This window comes from Mus pahari, chromosome 7, assembly GCF_900095145.1.
Source record: "Mus pahari chromosome 7, PAHARI_EIJ_v1.1, whole genome shotgun sequence".
In the NCBI taxonomy this organism is placed as follows: domain Eukaryota; kingdom Metazoa; phylum Chordata; class Mammalia; order Rodentia; family Muridae; genus Mus; species Mus pahari.
Window position 1 is genome coordinate 54,042,381 of NC_034596.1, and position 16,061 is coordinate 54,058,441.

General features: G+C 37.3%; 1 protein-coding gene and 1 pseudogene across 2 annotated transcripts in view; one reads left to right on the forward strand and one right to left on the reverse strand.

Annotated features, from left to right (window-relative positions):
- Positions 1-16,061, forward strand: part of Mipol1 (mirror-image polydactyly 1) — a 280,451-nt gene that overhangs the window by 45,067 nt on the left and 219,323 nt on the right. The window lies entirely within an intron of this gene.
- On the reverse strand, positions 2,752-4,191 carry LOC110324018 (annotated as a pseudogene).

Sequence of the window (16,061 nt, forward strand, 5' to 3'; positions counted from 1 at the left end):
TCATGAACATGGGAGATCTTTCCATCTTCTGAGATCTTCTTCGATTCTTTCATCAGAGCCTTTAAGTTCTTGTCATAGAGGTCTTTCACTTGCTTGGTTAGAGTCACACCAAGGTATGTAATATTTTTTGTGACTATTGTGACTATTTCTTTCTCAGCCTGTTTATCCTTTGAGTAGAGGAAGGCTACTGATTTGTTTGAGTTAATTTTATATCCATTCACTTTGCTGAAGTTCTTTATCAGGTTTAGGAGTTCTTGGATGGAATTTTTGGGGTCACTTAAGTGTACTATCATATCATCTGCAAATAATGATATTTTGACTTTTTCCTTTCCAATTTGTATCCCCTTGATCTCCTTTTGTTGTCTAATTGCTCTGGCTAGGACTTCAGGTACTATATTGAATAGGTATGGAGAGAGTGGGCAGCCTTGTCTAGTCCCTGATTTTAGTTGATTGCTTCAAGTTTCTCTCCATTTAGTTTGATGTTGGCTACTGGTTTGCTGTATATTGATTTTACTATGTTTAGGTATGGGCCTTGAATTTCTGATCTTTCCAAGACTTTTATCAAGAACGGGTGTTGGATTTTGTCAAATGCTTTCTCAGCATCTAATGAGATGTTCATGTGGTTTTTTTCTTTGAGTTTGTTTATATAGGGGATTCCGTTGATGGATTTGAACCATCCATCCCTGCATTCCTGATGATTGTTTCAATGTGTTCTTGCATTTGGTTTGTGAGAATTTTATTGAGTATTTTTGCATCGATATTCATAAGGGAAATTGGTTTAAAGTTCTCTTTCTTAGTTGGGTCTTTGTGTGGTTTAGGTATAAGTATAATTGTGGCATCATAGAACGAATTGCAGTCGTGTTCCTTCTGTTTCTATTTTGTGGAATTGTTTGAAGAGTATTGGTATTAGGTCTTCTTTGAAGGTCTGATAGAATTCTGCACTAAATTCATCTGGTCCTGAGATTTTCTTGGTTGGGAGACTTTTAATAACTGCTGCTATTTCTTGATGGGTTATGGTTTAGATGGTTTATCTGATTCTGATTTAACTTTGGCACCTGGTCTAGAAAATTGTCCATTTCATCCAGATTTTCTAGTTTTGTTGAGTATAGCCTTTTGTAGTAGGAGCTGATGAGTTTTTGAATTTCCTTTCTTTCTGTTGTTATGTCTTCCTTTTAATTTTTGATTTTATTAATTTGGATACTATCTCTGTGCCCTCTGGTTAGTCTGACTAAGGGTTTATCTATGTTGTCAATTTTCTCAAAGAACCAGCTTCTGGTTTTGTTGATTCTTTGTATAGTTTTTTTTTGTTGTTGTTTGTTTCTACTTGGTCAATTTCAGGCCTGAGTTTGCTTATTTCCTGCAGTCTGGTCTTCTTGGATGTATTTACTTCTTTTTGTTCTAGAGCTTTCAGGTGTGCTGTCAAGCTGATAGTGTATGCTCTCTCTAGTTTCTTTTTGGAGGCACTTAGAGCTATGTATGAGTTTTCCTTTTAGTGTTGCTTTCATTCTGTCCCATAAGATTTGGTATGATGTGCTTTCATTTTCTTTAAATTCTAAAAAGTCTTTAATTTCTTTCTTTATTTCTTCCTTGACCGAGTTATCATTGGGTAGAGCATTGTTCAGCTTCCGTGAGTACGTGTGATTTCCAGTGTTTTTGTTGTTGAAGACCAGCCTCAGTCTGTGGTGATCTGATAGGATGCATGGGATTATTATTTCAATCTTCTTGTATCTGGTGAAGCCTGTTTTGTGACTGGTTATATGGTCAATTTTGGAGAAGGTACCATGAGGTGCTAAGAAGAAGGTATATTCTTTTGTTTTAGGATGAAATGTTTCATATATATATGTAGATATATATACATACATATACATATATACACATATATATATATCTACATATATATGAAATCCATTTGTTTCATAACTAATGTTAGTTTCACTGGGTCTCTGTTTAGTTTCTATTTTCATGATCTGTTCATTGCTGAAAGTGGGGTATTGAAGTCTGCCACTATTATTGTGTGAGCTACAATTTGTTCTTTGAGTTTTGGTAGTTTCTTTTTTGAGTAGAAATATTTGTATCAGTAATGCTTTCCTTAAGCATCTGGATGCTTGTCATTGCAAGACTGTTTCAATAGGTTTTAGTTATTAACTATGTCTTACAAAAACCAGTCTACACATACATTTATCTTCCAAATGAGGAAGAAACAAATGTTTCTCATTGTAGTTTCCTGCAAGTGCCACATTGATGCTTACAACAAAAAAGGCTGTGATCGGGCATAGCACACTTACACTACTGCACACATGGGAAATCTGCAAGGGAAAAAACAAAACAAAAACAAACAAATAAAACTGAACACTCTGCAGTAGGAAAAGCTTTGGAGCTAACATCCTCAGAAAAGGCACATTGCAGAATATTCTTGATCACAGCTCAGACAGACCTTCAGGGGATTCCTCTTAGACCTGCATCTTCCATCGAGACCACGGTGTTTGTCTTAGTCGGAACTCTCATGCTTGTTTAGACCTAGCTCCACGTTGGAAGGAAGAAATGAAATGAAGACCTCATAAGCTCACTGAGAGGAGGACTTGCTCTTCGGAAAGCTTCTGTCAAGCAGTGTGCTCTGGGTGGGCGAGACTGCCAAGCTTCCAGATGTCCAATTTCTTTTAAGATGTTCTGTCAGCTGGCAACTCCACCAAAGGCTATCTAAAACACTTTAGAAAATGCTGAGGAAATCCTTCAGAACCATCCAGGGAGCATTCAGAAGAAGGTGTCCATGGGAGGTGCGTAGGAGAAGCCAAGGAAGGCTTCTGCAGCCTCCTTCACACTGGCTGTGACAAGGATGCTGTCAGGGGATCTGCTGATGGAGCTGGGGACGGACTCCTCAGCAAACTCGGGATTGAATGCCGAAGGTAACTGGGCCCGCTCACATTTGGGTTAAGTGGTTGTGTAATCTTATTAATGAAGTCATCCCAGTTAATTAAGGAGAAGAAAATATGACTCTTAATCTTCATAAAGTCACCCATGGCACTCAGCCTCTTGATCCAGTCCTTCTGCAGGAGGCCTTCCAGTAGGTGCGTAGCTGAGTTTGTAATTTTTGGTTTCAACTGGAGAGACTTGTTCAGAATATTGTCATACATCTCAGCTGTGTTCCGGCTATAAAATGGAGGCAAGCCCTAGAGCACTTCATGCAAGACAGCCACAAGGCACCACCAGTCCACCGTCCCATCAAACAGCTGCTTATGGCTGGGCGGTGGTGGCGCACGCCTTTAATCCCAGCACTTGGGAGGCAGAGGCAGGCGGATTTCGAGGCCAGCCTGGTCTACACAGTGAGTTCCAGGACAGCCACGACTACACAGAGAAACCCTGTCTCCGAAAAATAAAAACAAAAACAAAACAGAGTTGCTTATGGAGACCCTCAGGAGCAAAGTACTCAGGTGTGCCATGGAAGGTGGATGCTGTCCGTTGTGCTTGATGTTCTCCTTGCAGAGCCCATAGTCAGTAAGGACAATGTGCCCCTGGGAGTCTGAGAGAATATTCTCTGGCTTTAAGTTTCTATCAGTGATGTTTAGGGAAACGCTGGACATTTCAGGTGCATAGAAGCGAGCCCAAAGTTCCAGGAAGTAGCGCTCCTTCTGGAGATGGTAGAACTCTCTACCATTAATGTAGTCTAGAACAAAGTACAGTTTGTCAGCGGTCTGGAATGAGAAGTGAAGGTCTACCAGGAAAGGGTGCTTCACATTCTTCAACAGAACATTCCACTCTAACATAATGTGAGTCTCCTTCTTCAGGATGTCTTTCTTCTGTAAAACTTTGACTGCATAGAATGCTTTTTTTTTTTTTTGCCTTGTGTCTTTTCAGAAGAACCTTTCCAAAACTGCCCTTTGCGGTCACTTTCAAGAAGTGAAAGTCAGAGGGTTTGGTGTGGGGATTGGAGGACTGACCCAGGTTGATTTGTTGAGAGGTATTTGGCGGAGGAAAGGGCTTAGCGTTCATAAGCTTGGGCTCCTGAGGTTGGAACCTTTTCAAAATGGACTGAACTTCAGCGTGTTTGCGTGCATGGGAGCTGCCGGCAATCTTCTGAATAAAATCGTTCAGGCCCATCCTTCACTGTTTCATAAAAGTGATTAGAACTGCTACTGTTCCCCTCATTCTGGAGTAGGTGAGGGTGCTTCGAGCAGCCTCAGTTTTGATACTCATCTCCCCAATACCCGGAAAGTGCCCAAAAGAGACTGAGGGGAGCAGTGAGACCGGCTCAGCCAGTATTTTTCTAAGGGAGTTATTTATGTCCGTCTTAAAGTTCTCTATCATCATCATGAGAAGTGATTTTAAATCCAAATCTTGCTTTTCCAGTGTGATGGGGCATCCAGGACTTGCTGTGGTGGTAGAACTGGGTTCTGATGATGCCAAGTAACCTTGGTTTCTGTTGCTTATATTCTTGCACTTGCCTCTCACCACCTGGTTATCTCTAGTGCTACCTGCCCGCTCTGTCTCCCTTGATCCTGGTTGTGTCAGAACTCCTCAGAGTCCAGCTGTCTCTGAGATCCTGAGATCCTGTGATCCTGGGTTAGAACACCTATGCTCCTGTGGAGCTTCCTCTGGGTGTTGTGGGATTGGATGCGGAGCTAGTGCCCAAGGTCTGCTTAGGGCACTGGCTGAGACCAGAAGGAACCTGTGTGTACCACTGGCCAGGCAGGGGTTCCTGCATCCCTGGATTCCGGGGGTCCCAGTTATTCCTGGTATTGGGGCAGATGTGACCTCCTCACCTACCATCCTGGGTGTGTTAGAGCACCTGGGCGTTGAGCTTCCTCAGGGTGTTGTGGGACTGGGTGCAGAGCAAGCGCCCAAGGTCTGCTTAGGGCACCAGCTCAGACCTGAAGGCAACTAAACTTTTTTTTTAATGATTCACACCCCCACATTCTTCTGTCTGCTCCTGTCTCTCCTTATTTTCTTCTTACTCAAGAATAATAGAACTGGGCTAGAGAGATGGCTCAGTGGTTAAGAGCAATGATTGCTTTTTCAAAGGTCCTGAGTTCAGTTCCCAGAAACCACTTGGTGACTCACAACCATCTGCAATGTGATCTGATGCCTTCTTCTGGCGTGTCTGAAGACAACTATAGTGTACTCATATACATGAAATAAATAAATACATCTTTAAAAAATGAACAATAGAACTGAGAAATCTGTCAGGAAACAAACATTTGCTTGATTTTGAAATAGTTTCAATACTTAAAACAGGCTAAAATTTTTCTGTTTTCTTTTAATTTTATTTAATCTTTTTTACATTCTAGACTTTATCCCTCTTCTGGTTCACCCTCTGTTCTCTATCCCATGCCTCCTCCCCACCCTGTCTCCACAAGGATATTCCCAACCCCCACCTCCTACCCCACTAAACTCTTAACTCCCTGGGGCCTCCAGTCTCTGGAGGGTTGTTAGGTGCATCTTCTCTGAATGAACCCAGACCCGGCAGTTCTCTACTGTCTGTGTGTGGGGGGCCTCATATCAGCTGGTGTGTGCTGCCTGGTCGGTGGTCCAGTATCTGAGAGATCTCAGGGGTCCAGGTTAACTGAGACTGCTGGTCCTCCTACAGAGCCACCCTCCTCCTCAGCTTCTACTAGCTTTTCCCTAATTCAACCACAGGGGGCAGCAGCTTCTGTTTTCTTATTTGTAGTTTTATAAGTGATTTTCTTACAAAACTCAAAATGTCAAGTTATTAATACAAGAAAGTATTTTGTAGCAGTTATTATATTTCACAAATTTGCACATTATATGAATTAAAATTTCCTGAAAGATGTAACATACTCTTTTTAAACTGAAAGACTGCAGTGTGCTAGAAGAGGAAGGTGTGTTTTTAAAATAGCATGTAAGTATATATTAGCTTTAATATAATTTGTGTAGAAACAATATCAATAATAATTTAATAGTTTACCTTATTGACATAATAAATATCTCTACCTTCAACCAATAATGTGTATAAATCAGCTGGACCACACCACACGATATCCAAGCGTGATGGAGGAAAGAGTCACAAGATCATATCCTAGGAGAGAAGCTTCAGATGGGTGATGGCTGCTAAGGGAGAAAAACCTCAGCTCACGTCATTACACAACAAGTTATCAGATTTGTCCCCTTGAACATACGGGCTACATTAACTGTACTCAATCATTTATATAACTTATAAATTAAAATAACTTATAGTAATTCATTAAATACCTTTTCTGGATGCTATAAATTGTATTCCTTAATTTTAATTTTGTAGGTAATATTTTAAATTCAGTTAATTTTCTAATTTGAGATAGTTTTTGAAAAATTAAAAAAAAAAAAACGGTTTTGATTGAATGTGTACATCTCTGTCCTAAGAAACTCTTTTATTTTTTTTTTAAGGTTTTAGTTATATATTTGGGTACTTTGTATGCATGTATATCTGCACACCAGAGGACAACATCAGACACGTGTCCACTGCCGTGTGGGTGCTGGAAATTGAACTTGGAAGAGCAGTGAGGGCTCTTAACCACTGAGTCATCTCTCTAGCCCCCCAAACTCTTTATAGTTTGGTAAAACAGAGATATCATAACAAATTTAATTTGTAATTATATTTTCTTTCCTCCTCCTCCTCCTCCTCCTCCTTCTTCTTCTTCTTCTTCTTCTTCTTCTTCTTCTTCTTCTTCTTCTTCAAAAAACCCTTATAGGTTGATTTCTCATTTATGGTTTCCTTGCCATATTGAGTTTTTAATCTTAGCTATAGAATAACTATTTTAGGATTATATACATATTTTATTAATGGAATAGTTTGTTAGCTTAAGTTGACTCTAAAAATTACTTGAGATTGTTGTAGTTTCTCTGAAATATGGATGGTATTAGCTGCAGCCTTTTTGTTATTATATAAGAAATTCAAGCTATAATCCACATATTTATTTCAGTATATTTAAACCTTGTTTCTAGCAGTTGTATTCCATAATTTAGAAGCTTTACAATTGATACTGTAAAATGCATAGCTTGCATGCACCATTGCTTATTAGAAATAAGTTGGTAATGTTGTCTTTGGAAATTGCATAACTAAACACTATGAATTATGGAACTGTTCACGTGTTCAAGACTCAGTTTAACTCTTTGTACTAGCTAGCACTGTACCTATTCTCATAAACATGCCTCTATTAATGTCTTTCTCTGTTACTGTTTATAGTTAAACTTTTAAAACTATGGAGTATTATTAAGTGGATTTTTTTTCAGTGAGAGAAAACTAGTTTTTACTGTGATATAGAGTCATTTGGATACTCTATATGCTTAGTTTTAAAATTTATTTTAGAAGGATTTCTCTGGTAGCTGTTTTACTTGATTTCAAGTGGCTGTGATTAACAATTGTCATTAGAGATTGATTTGACTTGCTCTAATGCTTTTTACCTTTGCTATGCCAAGAACTCCAGTTGGTTATGTGGCAATATAAGCTTTTGTGTGCAGGAGTATGCCATTGCATCAGAACTTGGCACTCAAATGAATCTTAAGAAAACAGGCTGTTTGTTCCCCCAAGAAACTATTCTATAAGCTGAATGTTTTTATAGTCTGTTCTGATGTAGATTAAGTGATTTAGTTTAGTTTGGCTTGGGGCAAAACGTTTCAGGATATTTTATAAAATCCTGGTATATGATTAGCCCTCTGAAAATAATCCTAGTTTTAAAGTTTTGCTTTTTTTCTCTTTTAATCACTGGGCTGTGCCATGTTATGTATTCTCAAGTGTTATTTGTAACTTGCATTAGTTATCATTCAAGATAGAATGTGTTCATTTTCTTTGTAAATTTTGAAAATGTAGAACAATAGATGCTCATTTTTTTTTCTTAATTTGATGACCTTTCATATGAATATTGGGGTTGCTCAGAGAGGGGAGGGGTGATAGAGGAATGAATGAATTTGAATGAATGTGTGGGATTGAGAGTGTAAGGAATTGGCACTTGGCTTTATGAATGCTGACAAGTCACATTTTTTGATTTGCAGTTCCCTGGTAAGTATAGAGGCCCTGTAGCACAGTTCCATCCCCAGCCTGTAGGCCTGAGGACCAGGGGCCTTTATCGTGTAGTACCGAGTTTGAAGCCTAGCATCCTTGACCAAACAAAGCTAGCATTGAGTGTGAACACTGTTATAGTCTGAAGACAGTCAGACAGTTTTCTCGCTGTAGTGCTCAGCCTTTTGTTTTGTTCTGCAGGTCTCCCATTGACTGACTATAAAGCCCACTAATAAGGGAGGACAGTCCACTTTACCAAGTCAGTTGATTTCAAATGTTGGGCTTATCCAGATACATCCTCAGGACATAGTCCTTGATCAAGCAGCCAATCTAGCCAAGTTGATAGATAGAGTCTTTAATCACAATGGCTTTAGTGATAGGAAGTAGTCTTAAAAAAATAAAAGAAACTTGTTATGACTAAAGTAACATACTAAAGAGGAATTATATGATTTAGAAAAATAGTCATAGTGTACAATAATTTATTTTCATTATACGTTTTAAAACTTTCGACTCCTGAATTCTGAGGAATGGTTTCTTGTTGATCCAAGGAATATGGTTTTAAGAAACAGTTGTGTCAGATATGTTGATATATCCTTTTAAATGAGCCTGTGATCCCTCTGCTCAGGAGCCTAAGCCAGAAAGACTTGAATTCGAAACCATCCTGCTCTATGTAGAGTTCCAGGACAGCATGCTGAAAAATATCTAAGGGATGGTATGTAGCTCAGTGACTGGTCCGTGCCTCTGTGCAAGGCCCTAGACTTATTCTTCAGGACTGTAATACAAACTTGGTTAAATGCCAGGAATCCCTACCATACATAGCTATTAATTTGTTTTGAGCTTTTTCATATACATAACCCAAGCAAGCAAATAACTGTAACAAACTGTAAGTATAAAAGGTTAGTTGGGCAATGCTTTTAGTGTTTCAAAGAGTCATTAAAGATAGCTTACTTTCTATTCGTATTGGCTCTCTCTGGTGGAATGTGATGCCTTAATGGTTCCCAGGCAAATCACAGAGTTATTCATAAATATTTAAATTTTAAATAAAAACGAAGACACACAGTAAGATAACATTATACTTACAGATATGAACATTTCTTTCTCTGATTGTCACCATCTCTGTCTAACTCTAAGATCTTTTCTGTAGATAATTAATTCACAGCAAGTAATTTCATTTGTGTCTATTTTAAAGAAAAACACTGTACCCATTTAAGCATGTTCAAATATAAATATATTTATTTATTTTTGTTTTTCATGTATCCATATACTATTTGTATTGTTTTGACAAAGAATATATTTTTTCTTTGTTTAAAGCACACATATAACTTTTTCCTTTAATCTCCCAGAAGGAAATATTGATATAACAGTCACCAAGTTCTACCTTTATTCAAATGATTCAAACAAAATAGAAAGACACAATGTGGGGCTGGTGAGATGGCTCAGCGGGTAAGAGCACCCGACTGCTCTTCCAAAGGTCCTGAGTTCAAATCCCAGCAACCACATGGTGGCTCACAACCACCCGTAACAAGATCTGACTCCCCCTTCTGGAGTGTCTGAAAGACAGCTACAGTGTACATAAATAAATAAATAAATAAATTAAAAAAAAAAAAAGACACAATGTAGCCCCAACCTCCTCTAGCTTTATTCTTCTTTTGTATCTATTAGAGCAGTATCTGGTTCCTAGTATATAACTGTTAACAGTATTTTTTAGAAGAATCTTCCATACACTACATGTATAGCTCTTATGTTTATGGTATAAACCTTACAGATTGAATATGTCATAATTGGATCACATTTTATTTGACCAGTTCTTTGTTGATGGAAATTCATGCTCATTCCAGTTCCATTTGTCTGCTTTCTGCCCTGCAACTGTTCATCATATAACCAAGTGCTTATTTCGCATTCTCCAAGACTACAGAGATGCAGAAACATCAGGGGCCTGTTTCTGTGTAACATCCATGTATAAAGCTGTTGAGATATATATCAGAAACAAAGAAATAAAATCTACCTAAATTACCTTCATAGAGACAGCAGCACAGGTAATTTAATCTTCGGATAAGATGGCTAGACATCTTCTCTCTACAGCGGTGACTTCTTGTCCTGGCTTGAATAATGAGACAAGCTGTTCAGAGGCCTAGGAAAGAGTCTAGGCTGAGGGAATAGTGAGTATAGAGACATCAGAGCAAGAATAAATGAGGCGAGTATGTGGAATAGAAATCCAGTATGACTAGAGGAATATTAGAGATATTGCTGTCATCATTTTTTACATAAAAACATTCATAATTTTTTAAATAAACACATTAAGTTTTAGAACTGTAAGGTCGATTTTTTTCTTTTTCTTTTTTTTTTTACTTTTAGCAGTTTGGGGCAGGGCCACATTTATTCTGTATATTTTCTCTTTGAACCTCTTGCTCACCTGTCTTTGTCTTTGAGGAACATTAGTTGCTGCAGTGTGGCAGTAAGTAGGCAGTTGGCTGAAAGAAATTCCTTTGGGAAAAAGAATGCACCAGGGATTACGAATATTTGAGGGAATTTTCTGCAGTAAGATGAAAAGCTAGGTAGAGCATATGCTTAGATTGTCCGTATGTCATGTAACGTAACAAAAGTAACTGGATCTTGAATTCATGGTGATCCTCTTTGGCCATTTATTGAAACTGTTTCCATAAAGAAACTGTCAACATACCTCAATCTAGAAAACACAAAATCTGGAGTTAATAGTTGGATATACTGTATTATTAAAAATGATTCCTATTTTGACACTTGGATTTAACTTATGAACTCATGATTCGATCAGGAGGACTCAGTATGCAACTAGTCAAAGCCAGTAAAAAACAAAACAAAACAAAACAACAAAAAACACAATAACAGAAAACCTCCAAATCCTTGTAAAATTGTTGTTATGAAGAAAAGTATTTCATATTTAAAATAATTTTTTAAAAATCTCTACAGGGCCTGAAGAGATGGCTCAGTTGTTAGAGTGATGGATGCTCTTCAGGGGGATTGGGTTCAGTTCCCAGTACCTACATGGTGACTGACAGCCATCTAAGACTTCAGTCTCAGGGGATCTAATGGCTCTTCTGTCCTCAGAAGGGACTGAAGCATGCATGGCGTTATACAGGCAAACAAAACACCTATATGCATAATTTAAAAAATCCTGGGTGCTGTAACACTGGAGAATGAGATCCCATTCTTAAAACTCTTCTCTATAAAAATATATTATTAACTTTTAAAGGTCAAATGTTAGAATTACTTTGATTTTTTTTTTTTTAGACAAATCTGAAATTTTAGACTAGTCATGAAGTGTTTTAATGCTGAGTAAACACAGGTAGCCACATTTGAAAGCATAGAAATGTTTGTTTGAATATTTTCAATTTATATTTTTATATGTAGGTAATTGTGTCACAACTGAGATTCTCATGTACTTAAAGAGAAAAGGGGACGGACCATTTGGTTAATTTTTTTATTTTTCTTTTGTTCTTCATGACAAAACTCTTTCATTGGAGAATTAACTTGGAGGACTGAGATAAGGAATTTTAGATGGAGACTTTAACTACCAAATGCTAATGTTATACTGTTCATTTTATTAGTTTTTCAAAAACAGTTCTAGTACAACTTACAATTTTGGTCGAAGTTAATTTTATTTTGCTTATTGAAATTACTAATAATTAAGCAATTGACTTTTATTGTCTATAAGTAAGCATTTTTTTATTAAGCTGAATTTATCTGATTGCCTACTCTAAAATAATTCAGTTATCTTTAATGTAAATCTATATTTTTCTGAAACTAAGTTAATAGGAAGTTCCTAAGGACAATAATCAGTATTTTATTATCCTTAACCCTAAGCTTCAAAAGGATAGAAGGGTAAAATACGTTATACATACATATATTCCTTTTACAGTATATAGGGATATCTTAATTGTTTGGATCTCTAAAACATCTAATTTTTGCTTAAGAATATGTAAATGTGCCATTAAATCTGCTTTTTAAGATTTTTTCACTTTAATGTCTGAATCCAAATTCATAAAGAGTTGGAAAAATGAGATGTCTGAGCTATAGGGTTTACAGGGATTTCATATGAAGCCTATTTAATCAGGATAACACAGTTATTAATATTCATAATGTCAGCTGGAACACAAATGACAGACTATGAGGCCTAAAAATTTTACTTGGTGAATTTATTAAAAGTAGCTTAAAAAATTAATGGAATTTAAGTAAAGTTGGTGAATATGAAAATCGTGTTAGCAGAAAAAAAATCTCTATTAAAACTTTCTTTGAGATCATTTTGCATTGATGTCTTTTGACAGATTTCATTGGTACTTAAAGAAGATAGATGCATGAATGGTCATTTAAGAGGATTTAAACACATTGGCACATTAATTTTTACATGAATAATAAGTACTTTCCAGAAGCAATTAACTTACAGTGTACAAGATATGAATTGGGAAATAAGATTCTGACATCAAGGTCAAAGAAAATGTGCTGTACATTTTAAACTTAGTGGCAGGACATTCTAATATTTTGATTTATTTTTATAATTTACATAAGAAATTATTTTGAATATGATTTTAATTCATTTGAGAGCAAATTAGAAGCACATTGGTTTAGAATTTTTTACCTTCCCAAAGGATGATGGTGTAGTGGTAAACATTATCTGTTTGCATTTATTGAAGACAAACATTTGTGGTAACTGCAGAATTTTATTAGAGAACACATTCAGTTCTGCAGAAAATGCAAAGGGATACAGGTTAGAGTTTGTGCTATAAGTAGATGTTTTAACTTAGACATTGACTGTATCATCTTTAAAATATAATAAGGAAGGTTCTTAAATGTGTGACATTAAGGATCATCTGAATAGACCTTATGTTGGTTCCTCCTTAATTTTAGGGTAAGAAGGTAAAAAGTTGGGAACTCTATAAATAAGACCAGCAGACATTTACTGTACTGTTCCTATTTTGTATGTTTTAAATTATTCTTGCGCTTGTTAACTGGATCCATAGTTAAGAGCACTTGCTGTTCTTCCAGGGGACCTGAGCTTGGCTCCCAACACCTGCCTGGGCAGCTAACAACTGCCTGCTACTCCAGCCCCAAGGCATCAGCAGACACCCTCTTTTGGTCTCTACAGGCATGCACATGTGCATGGCACCAATGCACATACAAGCATGCATAATCCTTAAAATTATTCTTATAATGACAATTCTGCCGGTCATTAATTTATCTTACTGATCTTAAAAGCAATTTTAGGCCATGATGTAAAGTCGTAATACACCATGTCAGTTTACATTTTTTCACACAAATCTTGCAGCTTGTGAAAGCATAGCTTAGTCATGACATATACAGCCAGCATGGGCATCCTGATGGGTGCAAGTAGGGTCACTTACAGTCAGTCAGTGCTGTACAAACATGCTGTCTTTTTTTGGAAATTGCTCAGTACGTTTGAGGTTCAGACTGAAAGGTTTTTACTGAGGAAAGAATTAATTTTATTGACTATATGTTGCTATACTACAATATATTTATCTGATCTTGTAAGATACAAAACAGTGTCAAAAATTAACATGCCATTTACTAACTTTTTTACGTGGAAATCTTTGGCCCTGAGAAATTCACTTGTCTGCCCAGGAGAGGGCAGCATTTTACTACATCAGGCTTATTAAAAAAACCTGCCCTGCTTAGGCTGTCAATGTTTCTTGTAATTACTCCCAGTATATTTGTTGCTTGCTTATGAATTAACTTGCATTTATGGAACTAAATCATTCCAATCATTTAATTACACCTGAGGAGCTGAACTATAATTGCCTGCTTCCAACTAGGATCTGATATGGCTTGAGCAGTATTAATTCGGTGTTTACTCTTCTGAGTGCTAAAAGCATTAAAATGATTGTGCAATGGGATTACATTTTACTAATTGCTGGCATTCATTAGCTGGGTAAATGATGAGGAAGAGTGACTGTATATTGCAGAGGGATAAAATTATGGTTTTAAATAGTATATTACTAAGCACATTAAGGCCTGTAAGACATGCTTTAAAATACTCCAGAGGTTATTAAAGACTGTATTTTCTACATGTCTTGCTATATGAATCTCTTATTAAAATACTGCAATTATTATTAACCTTTTTGGGCAATATGTAGGGAAATAGCTTCATTGACTAGAACATATTTCTTTGATATTAATAACTTCCTATATTTTCAGCTAATCCAAAAGTAAATGAGGAACTTAGAAAAAGATTGCCAACTCCAGATCAACATATTTAGAGAAAATTGGAAAAGAAGAAGCTTACTACAGCTTTATTTAAGTACTTTTTAAAGAACACAGGGTTCTAGCTATGAGGTAAATCTAATTTCATTCTCCTTTAACGAGAAAGGATGATAAAAGGAAAAGCAGAAGGAAGGAAGGAAGTAAAGCCTGTATTTTTATCATGTTTATTAAACAAATACAAAAGAAAATCCCAATGATTTTATAAGTTTATGATTTAAAAAATATAGAATAGCAATCTCAAGTTTCCTTTACAGGTCATAAGTGATTTATATGAATATCTGTGTAGTACATTCAAATCAATAAATTTGAAGTTTTAGATATGAAGTTTATAGCATAAATAATAAAGTTTTTAAACACATGAGGTTGTAGTTGGAGAAGTAAGGCAAATAAATTATATAACCCAAGAAGGAAGAGTGTGTAAAACATTCTTAGTCTGTATTCATGAATACATATCTGTGAATAAATAACATTTTCCGAGAAAAAGACTTAATTTCACCTGTTGAAGACAGTTAATTTTCCTACCATAGATGTTTTAAGCCATTTTTCCTGTAAATTTGTTAAATAAAGGTAAGATTTAGGAGTGTTTTGATATATTGTCTTAAGTTTATTTATCTAGAGATGGCTTTATTTTAGCTTCAATCTTGGAGCCAAAAGCAGAGACAGTGCCAGAGCAAACAGGAGCAGAAGTGCACACGGAGGGCTGGGCAGAAGGTGGAGGGCTGGGCAGAAGTGCACACAGAGGGCTGGTCAGAAGGTGGAAGGCTGGGCAGAAGGTGGCAGGGCTGGGCAGAAGGTGGGGGCTGGTCAGAGGTGGGGGCTGGTCAGAAGTGCACACAGAGAGCTGGGCAGAAGGTGGAGGGCTGGTCAGAAGTGCACAAGGAGGGCTGGGCAGAAGGTGAACAGGAGCAGAAGTGCACACAGAGGCTGGTCAGAAGATGGGGGCTGGTCAGAAGTGCACACGGAGGGCTGGTCAGAAGTGCACACGAAGGGCTGGGCAGAAGGTGGGGGCTGGTCAGAGGTGGGGGCTGGTCAGAAGTGCACACGGAGGGCTGGGCAAAAGGTGGATTCTCAGTATTACAATCAAGCACTTGGTATGGGCCCAGTTCAAGGCATGGAACCGAGTACGTTTGTCCTACCATTATATTATTCTAAAATAACAAGTACACACACACTCATGCACTTGCACACATACATGTACACACACACACACACACACACACACACACATATGAAGGAGACCCACACAAAGAGATTTATTGCAAAAGAGATGCAAAGAAAGACACAGAGACATACACAAATACCCCAAAGGAATATGTGCTCACAAAGAGAAAGACAAAGAAAAGACTTCAAGAAGAGGAGAGAAAAAGGATACATAGAAAAAGAAATATGTAGACATAAAAGGATGGAGGTGTCTGGGACAATGATTGAGACAGAGACTTGTGGAGGCACACTAAGGGAAAGACAGAAGAGGGGACATACTTGAGGAAGACTCAAAGACAGAGGTATGCACGTGGAGGTGCACAGAAAGAAAGACACAGTGGCTTAAAGAAAAGGAGAGATACCAGAGGAGAGACACACATCGTGGAGGAGACAGCAATATATAGTGAAATCGAGAAAGGAAAGAAAGGACACAAAACAGAAAGGCACAGGCATGTATATATATACAGAAAAGCATAGCAACTTGAAGAGGCAAAAGATACCCCGAGTGGAAGACTGGGGGATGGGGAGATAAACGTGTACATAGGGATAGGGAAAGGTACACAAGAGAAACACAGGGAGCAGACCAAGACAAGGAAAAGCAGAAGCGTGCATACAGTAAGGC